Here is a 14,536-nt window from a genome sequence, read left to right as displayed (position 1 = left end):
TCAGTCTGTTCAGAAACTGGATGTTGAGCATACTGTTACATTGCTGAGATCTTCACTTCGAAAGCTCTCCACTGTGTGACTGACACCATCTCAGCGTAACAAAGATAGCTACATACATTTCAACCCACTTGCTGTAGTCAAACCTTAGTCTCCCACTGCAATTTGTGTACGACACGTAACACCATTACCAAATTGACAATATCTTGATGTGTCAGGATGTGTCGTATCAACAGATAGATTTTGGATAACTGTTTCCCTATCACAACAGTGGTGAGGAAAGTAGATAGACCATCTCTGTTGTCCATCTCAGTCCCAGAAAAACTTATTTGCGAGTGGCTGAGAAGCTGTGTGGTGGATGTTCAATGAGTCAGGCTGCTCGAACAAAATCTTGAGAACTGACTGGTTAGCTTTCAGAGATAATCTGGTGATTATTTCGAAGCTTCAAATAGCACAACATATTCCACAAACGTTTTGGAACCAACGTTTCTGAAGGCAAATTTAACGAAGCCGCCGTCTATTAGCTGGTTGCTTACATAGGGCAAACAAGCAGAAATTTTGTAACTAGGTGTTAAGAGCCCATTGGAACTTTCAGATTTAATAGCACACATACACTCCACTTTTGATGATCACCACATTGATGAAATTTGAGGAAATTCACTGTTCAAATACTATTGAAATTGATGGATTCAGCACCAGCTGGTGATGTAGGAAAGGTTGTCTGCCAAAATATCGTAGACTTTTGGAAGATCGGATCTGGTAGTGCACCCGAGAATCATGGAACCAATATTGAAATTCATCTGAGGAACCACAAAGAAGGTTATATCTTTTCTAAAAGACGCCCGTTTAAACAGCGACTGTCTCTCTCTCTCTCTCTCTCTCTCGCATATTCCAACACAACACTCGCTGCGCGATAGTGGACGCCAAATTTGGCTCACTGTTGTGACCAGAAACAATGTAGCCTGCCCTTAAAGTTGCAGAATAAAACTGATCGAAGCCCCACATACGTGCAATAAATGGATATAAAAATTACACATTTGACATACATCTCTCACGAGCTGAACATTCACAACGAAGTATGTAAGCGCACCGGCTATCGCTCAGTGGGTTTTCACATATTGTTTGTTAAGGATCTGGTGTAATACTACGCGCTCGAGTCACATTAATGTGATCACCTCGTATGGTCGACATCAACGTGCAATAACCACTCACAGACGTAGGTGGCAGCATTAGCAGCGGAGGGTGTATAAAAAGTGTCGGGGAGCGGAGGAGAGGTGGGAGCCGCGGAACACAGTACAGTTGTTGTCGTAAGCAGAAACAGAGCGATTTATCTCGCGTCCAAAAGGCATGATCCTTGGCTTCCGGGAAAAGGGTAAGTTTGTAAACTGTCCATGTGCCGCTATGGTTAAAGGATATCGTGTATGGAAAAATGGCGCTACGCAAAACCGGTGCCTGAGGCAACTGTGGTGCAAAATGGGCTGTAGGTGACGGGGCTGAAATACAGCTTCGGCGATGTGTGCGGGCGAACGGACGCGCAACTGTTGAGCAGCTGACCGACTTCGTGAATCAACGATGCTACCAATAGTGTCTCCAGTAGTGTAGCTGCGTATGGCCTCCGTAGCAGGCGCCTGGTTTACGCACCCATGCTGACGGCTGTTCATTGGCAACGAAGGCTGAAATTTGATCGCCAGTACCTCAGCTACCCGTTCAGTAAGTGACGACAGGTGGCCTTTTCAGGTGAACCACGCTTTATGCTGCATCGGATAGATGGCCGTTGGCGTGTACGGCGTGGTTCGTCGGAAAGCAGACACCCTGCAACAATCGTCGGAAAGGTCCACGCTGGAGAAGGGTGTGGTATCGACTGGAGAATATGTAGTCATTATGAAAGGTACAGTGGATCAATAGAAGAATACATCTATGCTTGGGGACTATGTGCACCCCTACATGGAGTTTACTTTTCGTCGACACGATGGCATTTATCAGCAGAACAATGCAACGTGTCACACAGTTCGCAGTGTTCATGCGTGATTCGAAGAGCACCGGGATGATTTTACTATACTCCCCCGACCCCAACTCTCCCTCCCCCCCCCAACCCGCGCCCCCCCCCCCCCCCCCAGATTTAAATGCAACCGAGAGTCTGTGGTACCACCATCTTTTGGGCTGTTAGCGTCATGGATCCTTCAACCGAGAATCCTAGCGACGTCTGCACTCCAAAAGATGGTTATTCAGGCTTTTGACAGGAGGTCACATTTATGGACTGAACAGTGTAGTTCACTTAACGGAAACGTCCCATCACAGGGGTATTACAATAAAGATGTTACGACCGCGACGTCTGTTAGCCCGCAAATGTCGTTCATTTTGTTCTTCTCAGTCATCACAATGCCTTTACGATAGAGAGAACCGGAGGGGTGGTGGCGTGAACTCCCTGATCACCAGACTTCGCACCAATGTCCTGGATTAAATTCCAAACCTCTCTCCAGTCAAACGATAAAGCAATGGCACGATGAGAGCATCATCTGAAACACGAATATGGCACTACAATACACAAACACCAATTACAGTCACTTACACTTAAGAGGTCCGCAGCTCGTGGTCTTGCGGTAGCGTTCTCGCTTCCCCCGCACGGGGTCCCGAGTTCGATTCCCGGCGGGGTCAGGGATCTTCTCTGCCTCGAGATGACTGGGTGTTGTGTCGTCTTCATCATCGTCATTCATCCCCATTACGGTCGGAGGAAGGCAACGGCAAACCTTGCCTAGTACGACGGTGTGGGTTTCCCGCATGGTCCCCTACGCTCCTTTGAGTGTGGGACCTCATCATCATCACACTTAAGAGACACACTTGGCAGACAGCTTTTATACATCGAGAAGGGAAGGTGCCTGTGGGCACGACGGACAGGGAAAACTTTTCCAATTAGCCGGCTCAACCTGCCCTTCATGCCATACGACCTCGCTTAAAGATACTCCTCCACTTCAAGGAAACTGTCACGTGCACTCTACCATTTGGTGTACACATGAATTAAAGTTATGAGCGACAACTTAAGGCAAAATAATATACACTTTTTTGAATAGTCAATAATAATGTGACTGTCCGTTTACACTTTAACAGACTGTTATTAAATGCCATTACGAGCCGTTCTGTGCAAAACACTCATTCACATTGTCGATACTTCGTGCAATTTGGGAATGTGTTCCAGGGCAACAGATTTTGTTTCACACCGGTTAGGTGGCACCCAGCATGCACCTCGCCTACACAGACTGGCTACTGAACGGTGGAGAGGTGTTGAATGTGCGTCGTCACTGTTAAAGGTTAATCGTCGACAAAGGCAGGATGGGAGCTTCACAAATCTTCTACATCACGTCAGACGCCGAGACGTCGGTTTCAGTCGCTCTTCAGTGTTCGTCGCTTTGTTCTTGAGTTTTTCGCACCTCGCCCGCAATGCAGCAGACACACCCGCGATTTCGGATGTGTCGAGAGTCCCCATTCAGCTGTCCGTCTGGGACAGGGGCGCCTTCCGACTCCTGAGACTGTTTTTGCTTTCTCTCTTCCGGGACGCCCACGTTCGACACGGTATTCTCGATTGACTCTCCTCTTGTAATGGAACTGTCTTTTACGTTCAGCTCCCACGAAATTCCTCTCCTCGACAGCCTAGCGAGTCGACCGATTACTACATTCGAATATCCAGCGAAGTCAAACGTGGCTCCAAGCTACTTCTAAGATAATCCGTATTCATCGTTAGAAAAATAAGGGCAAAAGAGACTCACAAAGCTGACCCAGACTACGAGGGCTATTAGGAAAGTAAGGTCAGATAGGTCGTGGAATGGAAACGACAGTGAAAATCCGATGAAGCTTTGCTCAGATGTATTGCGTTACGTCGCTCTTCTCAGTTCTCAGCACACAGTGAGCACGTACAGATGCCTCGAACAATTGCGACTCCCGCCAAGTGAGGGTGCCCACTGAGATGTTCCACCTGATTTCATCCAAATCCACATTACTTACCTCTCACGCATTTCCGTCTTTTAATAATTTTCGGGTGTGCGACGATATATCGGCCCGCAGACGTCAGTCCATCTTCAGGTGAGTAGACGACTATTAAAGAGCCCAGGTGCATTCACGGTATTTATGCCGAATCTCGTTCATTAGAAATGTGCAGCCATCTTTCGGCGCATGCGTCAGGTGATGATATGCGGGGACAGCCGAATTGTGTATGCTGCTCTTGGTTCAAATGTTCAAATGTGTGTGAGGTTTACACGCTACTTAACCTAAATTGTCCTAAGGACAAACACACACACCCATGCCCGAGGGAGGACTCGAACCTTCGCCGTCCATGACAGCAGCGCCTAGACCGCAGGGCTAATCCCGCGCGGCTGCACTTGGTTCAAATGGCTCTAAGCACTATGGGACTTAACATCTGAGGTCATCAGTCTCCTAGACTTACAACTACTTAAACCTAAGAGCATCACACACACCCATGCCCAAGGCAGAATTCGAACCTGCGACCTAGCAGCAGCGCGCTTCCGGACCTAGAACCGCTCGGCCACAGCAGTCGGCTGTGTGCTGCCCCTGGAAGAGAGTGATGATCTAATCATTATCGAATAACCCCGTTGACTCCAATCTGACTAGATAATTTTAACTGTAGGATTCCAATTTTTTTCCAACTGAAAAAGTTGCCACGATTTATATGATTATTGACTCCTGTGGTGGCTAATCTTTTATGGAGGACTTTGAGGAGAAAGCACCTGCCTTTTTAAAGGCCATCGTTTTCTTGCGATATGTAGATGATATATTTGTTGTATGGCCTCACTTAAACCCATTACATAAGAACATTATGTTTACGGTGGAGACTTGTAACGGTAACACCGATCACCTTAAACTGCAATCAATGTTAACGTTAAATCTCTGCGATGAATTTTTGAGAAATTTGTGACCGTGAGGTAATATAATGAGCAAAGCGGGGTGGCCGCATGGTCTTTGGCCCATTACATAAGAACATTATGTTTACGGTGGAGACTTGTAACGGTAACACCGATCACCTTAAACTGCAATCAATGCTAACGTTAAATCTCTGCGAGGAATTTTTGAGAAAGTTGTGACCGTGAGGTAATATAATGAGCAAAGCGGGGTGGCCGCATGGTCTTTAGCACCTTGCCACGGTTCGCGCAGCTGCCTTCGTCGGAGGTTCGAGTCCACCGTGGGATGGGAGTGTGTTGTCCCTAGCGTTAAGTTAGCTTAAGTTAGATTAAGTCGTGTGTAAGCCTAGGAACCGATGACCCTGCAGTTCCCCTAGGAACTTCCCACAAATTTCGAAATAAGCTAATGAGAACAGAGCAATCAGACTGGGATTCGTTTCCAAAACACTGCAGCAGAGTATAACCAACCATAAACAGGTGGGTCAGGAGCAGACTTTCTCTCAGCACAAAAGCAAGTTTCAATATTACGTATTAATATCGGTCGTCAGCCTAATTAGGCACTCTTGTGTGAAGCAATACAATAAAGCAGAAGGTAATGCTAAGTCTAACTTAACCTTTCTTGATACACACTAAACTCTTTCTTTATATCTGTTCACATTACACCACAGTAACCTAACCTTTCAGATAAATGAACTATTAACTTGGAATGGCCTTTTTTGCAGTGAACACATAGTGTGTAGTGGGGCGACCACTCTGTTGTAGAAATAATTCAAAAGCCAAGATCGCTTACATACTGTTTACTGGATAACCGGTTTCAACAAAATAAAGGTGCCATCATCGGATCTGTGAAGATGTAACATGATGACAGGTTTGAGGGAGAGATTACACTAGTTACACTATACACATTACCATTATAAAAATCAACTGCTCTCATAGTCATTCTTTTCCATATGACATGTAAAACCAAAGTGACAATATAAAACTATTTGGTACATGATCGCTGCTTGACTAATAATGGTCGGCATGACACTGCCCTGTTTCGCACAGGTTTACCTGCTGCGATTCTAGTGGTTCACAACCGGCCACTAGATAGTGCTGTCCAAGTAGTGCACACACAGTCCCACAGTATAACCACTCATTACTACTACAACACAACTTTACTATTATTGTTGTTATCTTCAGTCCTGAGACTGGTTTGATGCAGCTCTCCATGCTACTCTATCCTGTGCAAGCTGCTTCATCTCCCAGTACCTACTGCAACCTACATCCTTCTGAATCTGCTTAGTGTACTGATCTCTCGGTCTCCCTCTACGATTTTTACCCTCCACGCTGCCCTCCAATGCTAAATTTGTGATTACTTGATGCCTCAAAACATGTCCTACCAACCGATCCCTTCTGCTAGTCAAGTTGTGCCACAAACTTCTCTTCTCCCCAATCCTATTCAATACCTCCTCATTAGTTACGTGATCTATCCACCTTATCTTCAGTATTCTTCTGTAGCACCACATTTCGAAAGCTTCTATTCTCTTCTTGTCCAAACTAGTTATCGTCCATGTTTCACTTCCATACATGGCTACACTCCAAACAAATACTTTCAGAAACGACTTCCTGATACATAAATCTATATTCGATGTTAACAAATTTCTCTTCTTCAGAAACGCTTTCCTTGCCATTGCCAGTCTACATTTTATATCCTCTCTACTTCGACCATCATCAGTTATTTTACTTCCTAAATAGCAAAACTCCTTTACTACTTTAAGTGTCTCATTTCCTAATCTAATTCCCTCAGCATCACCCGATTTAATTTGACTACATTCCATTATCCTCGTTTTGCTTTTGTTAATGTTCATCTTATATCCTCCTTTCAAGACACTGTCCATTCCGTTCAACTGCTCTTCCAAGTCCTTTGCCGTCTCTGACAGAATTACAATGTCATCGGCGAACCTCAAAGTTTTTACTTCGTCTCCATGAATTTTAATACCTACTCCAAATTTTTCTTTTGTTTCCTTTACTGCTTGCTCAATATACAGATTGAATAACATTGGGGAGAGGCTACAACCCTGTCTCACTCCTTTCCCAACCACTGCTTCCCTTTCATGCCCCTCGACTCTTATTACTGCCATCTGGTTTCTGTACAAATTATAAATAGCCTTTCGCTCCCTGTATTTTACCCCTGCCACCTTTAGAATTTGAAAAAGAGTATTCCAGTCAACATTGTCAAAAGCTTTCTCTAAGTCTACAAATGCTAGAAACGTAGGTTTGCCTTTTCTTAATCTTTCTTCTAAGATAAGTCGTAAGGTCAGTATTGCCTCACGTGTTCCAACATTTCGACGGAATCCAAACTGATCCTCCCCGAGGTCTGCATCTACCAGTTTTTCCATTCGTCTGTAAAGAATTCGCGTTAGTATTTTGCAGCCGTGGCTTATTAAACTGATAGTTCGGTAATTTTCACATCTGTCAGCACCTGCTTTCTTTGGTATTGGAATTATTATATTCTTCTTGAAGTCTGAGGGTATTTCGCCTGTCTCATATATCTTGCTCACCAGCTGGTAGAGTTTTGTCATGACTGGCTCTCCCAAGGCCGTCAGTAGTTCTAATGGAATGTTGTCTACTCCGGGGGCCTTGTTTCGACTCAGGTCTTTCAGTGCTCTGTCAAACTCTTCACGCAGTATTGTATCTCCCATTTCGTCTTCATCTACATCCTCTTCTATTTCCATAATATTGTCCTCAAGTACATCGCCCTTGTATAAACCTTCTATATACTCCTTCCACCTTTCTGCCTTCCCTTCTTTGCTTAGAACTGGGCTGCCATCTGAGCTCTTGATATTCATACACGTGGTTCTCTTCTCTCCAAAGGTCTCTTTAATTTTCCTGTAGGCAGTATCTATCTTACCCCTAGTGAGATAAGCTTCTACATCCTTACATTTGTCCTCTAGCCATCCCTGTTTACTATTACTGCTAATGAAATACCCATGCAAAGCACACTTACTGTACATACTATACATGCAATGCATACTATACATACTTTAAAGTACGTCAATTACAGAGTTAAAACATCTGAAGTAAAGGCTTTATCCATATTAACACCATACAAAACTATATAATTTACCCTTATTCATGTATAGAAATCAGGAATTACACACAGTAAGCTGTTCATAAAACGACTTAGATGCAATGTGACAATTGCTTACAACCTATATACTGGGCTTTGCCTTTCTGGGCACTACTGTCTTAGGTATTGTAAGCAGTACAAAAAGTACCAACATGCTACAAAAAGCCCTCACCATCTATACACCCATTATGAACATAGTACGGGCCGACTATGAAAACCTGCATAGCCACACGAAATGAAGGAAGGGTAGGTCAGAAACAATCCGAGGGGCAACGAGAACAGGGGGGAACAAACAGACATGCGCACCAAGGTGCACAGCCACTCCAAGTGTGCTCCCATCGGTATGGAACTCGTTCCGTCCATTCAACTCACCAAATGGGGAGTTATGGAGAACGTGTTACTATGATATCAAGAAAACCCCATTCTGGCTGGCCATACACAAATACACCCGTAGAACATAGAAACGTGACGAAGACACATTTGGCGGGCAATGGTAATCATCAAGCAAAGATTTACTGCCGAGGCTGACCAACCACATGTCAGACCTCATAACAATCATTTACCATAACTTGGCAGGGCACGCCCTGCAAAACAAAGTGACCAATAAATGACAGCAGTATTTAATAGGTGGTTTTCCAAGCATAAAAGATACACAACACCCATCATAGTGTGTGAATAGACTGCACGGGATCTCTAGAGCACTGCATCAAATATGTCAAAGAAATTATGAACCATCGATTCTAATTGGTCGTTCAACAATTTCTACATCTACATCCATACTCCGCAAGCCACCTGACGGTGTGTGGCGGAGGGTACCTTGAGTATCTCTATCGGTTCTCCCTTCTATTCCAGTCTCTCCTTCTCGTACTACATCTCGTCATCTTTGAATTATAGTTAGTAAGATAATTCTGAATCATATTATAAATAAGTTAATGTTAAGTAGGTGAAATCATTTTGCTAATCCTGATACTAGGACTATTGCTCCAATCGCTCCTGTTAGTGGAAAGAAGGATTGTCGGTATGCTTCTGTGTGGGCTCTTATCTCTCCGATTTTATCCTCGTGGTCTCTTCGCGAGATATACGTAAGAGGTCGCAATATACTGCTTGACTCTTCGGTTAAGGTATGTTCTCGAAACTTCAACAAAAGCCCGTACCGATCTACTGAGCGTCTCTCCTGCAGAGTCTTCCACTGGAGTTTATGCATCATCTCTTTAACGGTTTCGCGATTACTATATGATCCAATTTGTCTAGAAACCTCTTTCTGTTTTTGTAAATTTCTTGTGATGAAACCGGTTATTCAGTAAACACAATTCAAGCAATCTTGGCTTTTGAATTATTTAAACAAATGGCCATTGAGATATCAGACAGTAACATTGTAAGGCAGCGTGGTCTCCTGACCTTCATTTCTTACCTATTACATCCTCACAATCGTGTTCAGCACATCAAGACGCTTCATTTGAACCCAACTCTCTATAATGTAGAGCCAATTTTGTATGAATTCATGTAAGCAATATGCAAATCTAATAAGTAACTCGCAAGTGCGCATCAAGATTGAAAAAGTCGATGCTGGCGTACACAACATGACGGCCACAGGAATTTTCGTTCTAAAGAGGCAACCAGCTCGCTGGAAGGCCCGTCCCTTGAGAGGGCCGGCCAGTGTGGCCGAGCGGTTCTAGGCGCGTCAGTCTGGAATCGCGCGACCTCTACGGTCGCAGGTTCGAATCCTGCCTGGGGCATGGATGTGTGTGATGTCCTTAGGTTAATTAGGTTTAAGTAGTTCTAAGTTGTAGGGGACTGATGACCTAAGAAGTTAAGTCCCTTAGTGCTCAGAGCCATTTGAACCCTTGAGAGGGCTGAGTCAACAAACACCTACTTCGGCCAGAGCGACCGCCCAGAGAGAGGACAGCTTTTGCCAGAGTGAAGGGATAACAACCCCTGTGTTCGACTTAAAAGCAAATTCTGTGAGAGCGCCCAGAAGACGCATTTTTTGACGGACCGACTGTGTAGATACGCAGTTCTCACAGGAGGACAGAATGTGCCTAACGGAGATGCTACATATTTCCGCATTGGTCGACTTAAACGAAACGTCATTCTACTATTTAAAAGAGCAACGCTCAATGGATCAATATTTCCGACACAGAGAGCCAGAGGAGTGAGGGAAGACAGCGGATGATATACCCTTGCAATTTTCCCAGAAAAAGGGGCCATTTCGCTGTCGCTCTTGGAGTGGGAACATGTAACGACAGCAAGTGCGCTCGTACGTGTACGCAAAGAGCAAGGAACAAAGTCCCTCGTCAGTACTTCACTGGGAGATCGCCTCTGTCGTTAGCGAATTGGAGAGATACTCTACATTGAGTCATTCGCGATTAATCATTGTTCACTGTCCAGAGTGAGATTTTCACTCTGCAGCGGAGTGTGCGCTGATATGTAACTTCCTGGCAGATTAAAACTGTGCCGGACCGAGACTCAAACTGGCTCTGAGCATTATGGGACTTCACATCTATGGTCATCAGTCCCCTAGAACTTAGAACTACTTAAACCTAACTAACCTAAGGACAACACACAACACCCAGCCATCACGAGGCAGAGAAAATCCCTGACCCCGCCGAGAATCGAACCCGGGAACCCGGGCGCGGGAAGCGAGAACGCTACCGCACGACCACAAGATGCGGGCGAGACTCAAACTCAGGACCATTGCCTTTCACGGGCAAGTGCTCCACCACTGAGCTACCCAAGCACGACTAGCGCCCAGTCCTCACAGCTTTACTTCTGCCAGTACCTCGCCTCCTACCTTCCAAACTTTACAGAATCTCTCCTGCGAAACTTTCAGTACTAGCATTCCTGAAAGATAGGATACTGCGGAGACATGGCTTAGCCACAGCGTGGGAGATGTTTCCAGAATGAGATTTTCATTCTGCAGCGGAGTGTGGGCTGATATTGTTCACTGTGTTGGCCACCACACTTATTGTGTGGTGTGAACACGGACAGAGTACTGGTTAAACACCTGCGAGCGAATATTGAGTGGCATCACAGAGGAATGGTTATCTGACCAGTGTACCATACCAATAGTTACAATAGGGGAGGATAGGAGTCTTTGACTTCATCAATGTGTAGGGAGAGTTTGATTGGTGACGGTCAGTCCAGATAGAAAGAGACAGTTGTGTAATTTGTCAGCAGCGAGCGACGCAGGCAGCAGTCGTCGCAGCTCACGGTACTGTGCGCTATAGCATATGCGAGCCACATCTGCCCTCCATAACAGTACACTCCATTAAATTTCTCACGAGACAGCCTTGACCATACCTAGAAAAGTTATTCAACTTGTGTAGGCGTGGCTCTCAGCCATTCTGCCGAGCAAACAACATTCTTTAAAAAAAATATGGAGAAAAGAACCTATCTACACTTTGTAAAATAATAACATTACTATCCATAAGAGGCAATCTACTGTTCCGAAAAGAGCCCGCAAATTTATTATTTTATAAGAAAATGTTTCATTTGATTTCTCAGAATTTTTTGCAATAAATAATATTTTTCTTTCGTTTAATGTTTTTCTTACACTAACTAGCAATACTCCAGTACACATGTATTCTGCTAGTTACATAAGAATATAGAATATTTTTGTGTCTTTACAGCGGAAAATTTCAGAAGATATTTGTTGCTGAATGTTTTTCAAGCAGTTCTTGTTGCTACATTAGGAGCATCTGTCTGACTGCTGTAGTAGTGTGAGGAGGAAATTGTTTCTTGCAGGCGCCAAAGGGTACTTGTTGGATCAACCCATTCCGAAACTTGACAAAAGAAGACCCACACACTCACAACACATGCCTCTCAACAACACATACATTTAATGAATTTGATGCAGCTGTTTTTAGAACCATTCACCAACGTGCATGAAACTAATAGCAATAATAGAAAGGGAAGTGCATGAAATGATTCTGACTTAAATCAGGGGGTCTATTAACGATCATACTCTATAATATCATTGTTTAGTACAGGGTCTCTACGCCTGCGCCTAGCAACGGAATAGCTGACACCGTAAATATATCTTTCTTAAGTACAGTTTGAAGAAATTAAACAGAATGCAAAGGTAATTACACTGGCTCTGAAAGAGCCTTTGCTTTGCTTCATTAACTAACTAGACTAGCACATGAGCCCCCTTAAACTTTCATAGTTTGAAGAAACATGTTCATTAGCAAAACTACTCAAGTATGTATGAGAAATGGTTAGTATTCTCATCAGTAATTATTAATTAACTAAATCACAACAAACTATAACTATTCAAATAACAAGCATGCTTTTAACCTTCTCAAAATATAGTTCGCTGTGCAAATGCCAACTCAACATTAAATTCAAGTTCAAACACTTCATCATGAAATGAACACTGATAAAACTTTGTGATTGTGATCAAAGTGCATAAATATAACAATTAATAACCTTTTTCATTTCAGATCAATATTATTGTTCTTTCAACTAACAACTTTACTATTAACTACAAAACTGAACTTTAAACATTATAGTTCCACACATTAGAAAGCAATCACAAAATCATTTACAGCTGCCAAATAAGTCTTTCCATAATAAATTAGGACACTTGGAATTACGTGAATTCACTAGGATAGGATTCCTGTCCAAGTTTGTGATACGGGATAATAACGCGTGTAAGATAGAGTTTTTAGCAACACCACGATTATTGTTAAAATCAACCCAATTTCACAAATACCTGGTCCATTCCTGTGCTAACCTCTTCATCTCAGAGTAGCACTTGCAACCTACGTCCTCATTTATTTGCTTGACGTATTCCAATCTCTGTCTTCCTCTACAGTTTTTGCCCTCTACAGCTCCCTCTAGTACCATGGAAGTCATTCCCTCATGGCTTAGTAGATGTCCTATCATCCTGTCCCTTCTCCTTATCAGTGTTTTCCACATATTCCTTTCCTCTCCGATTCTGCGTACAACCTCCTCATTCTTTTCCTTATCAGTCCACCTAATTTTCAACATTCGTCTATAGCACCACATCTCAAATGCTTCGATTCTTTTCTGTTCCGGTTTTCCCACAGTCCATGTTTCACTACTTTTGATGTCCTCCTTGCTCCGTCCGTCATTGGTTATTTTACTGCCTAGGTAACAAAATTCCTTAACTTCATTGACTTCGTGACCATCAATCCTGATGTTAAGTTTCTCGCTGTTCTCATTTCTACTACTTCTCATTACCTTCGTCTTTATCCGATTTACACTCAAACCATACTGTGTACTCATTAGGCTGTTTATTCCGTTCAGCAGGTCATTTAATTGTTCTTCACTTTCACTCAGGATAGCAATGTCATCAGCGAATCGTATCATTGATATCCTTTCACCTTGTATTTGAATTCCACTCCTGAACCTTTCTTTTATTTCCATCATTGCTTCCTCGATGTACAGATTCTTAATACGAGCACTTCGTTCTTGATCGTCCACTCTTATTATTCCGTCTTGGTTGTTGTACATATTGAATATGACCCGTCTCTTCCTATAGCTTACCCCTACTTTTTTCAGAATCTTGAACAGCTTGCACCATTTTATATTGTCGAACGCTTTTTCCAGGTCGACAAATCCTATGAACGTGTCTTGATTTTTCTTTACCCTTGCTTCTATTATTAGCCGTAACGTCAGAATTGCCTCTCTCGTGCCTTTACTTTTCCTAAAGCCAAACTGGTCGTCACCTAGCACATTCTCAATTTTCTTTTCCATTCTTCTGTATATTATTCTTGTAAGCAGCTTCGATGCATGAGCTGTTAAGCTGATTGTGCGATAATTCTCGCACTTGTCAGCTCTTGCCGTCTTCGGAATTGTGTGGATGTTGCTTTTCCGAAAGTCAGATGGTATGTTGCCAGACTCATATATTCTACACACCAACGTGAATAGTCGTTTTGTTGCCACTTCCCCTAATGATTTTAGAAATTCTGATGGAATTTTATCTATCCCTTCTGCCTTATTTGACCGTAAGTCCTCCAAAGCTCCTTTAAATTCCGATTCTAATACTGGATCCCCTATCTCTTCTAAATCGTCTCCTGTTTCTTCTTCTATCACATCAGACAAATCTTCACCCTCATAGAGGCTTTCAATGTATTCTTTCCACCTATCTGCTCTCTCCTCTGCATTTAACAGTGGAATTCCCGTTGCACTCTTAATGTTACCACCGTTGCCTTTAATGTCACCAAAGGTTGTTTTGACTTTCCTGTATGCTGAGTCTGTCCTTCCGACAATCATATCTTTTTCAATGTCTTCACATTTTTCCTGGAGCCATTTCGTCTTAGCTTCCCTGCACTTCCTATTTATTTCATTCCTCAGCGACTTGTATTACTGTATTCCTGATTTTCCCGGAACATGTTTGTACTTCCTCCTTTCATCAATCAACTGAAGTATTTCTTCTGTTACCCATGGTTTCTTCGCAGCTACCTTCTTTGTACCTATGTTTTCCTTCCCAACTTCTGTGATGGCCCTTTTTAGAGACGTCCATTCCTCTTCAACTGTGTTGCCTACTGCGCTA

This window comes from Schistocerca gregaria, chromosome 2, assembly GCF_023897955.1.
Source record: "Schistocerca gregaria isolate iqSchGreg1 chromosome 2, iqSchGreg1.2, whole genome shotgun sequence".
NCBI classification, from domain to species: Eukaryota; Metazoa; Arthropoda; class Insecta; order Orthoptera; family Acrididae; genus Schistocerca; species Schistocerca gregaria.
The sequence above is the reverse complement of the archived record's forward strand: the minus strand, read 5'-3'. Positions refer to the sequence as shown.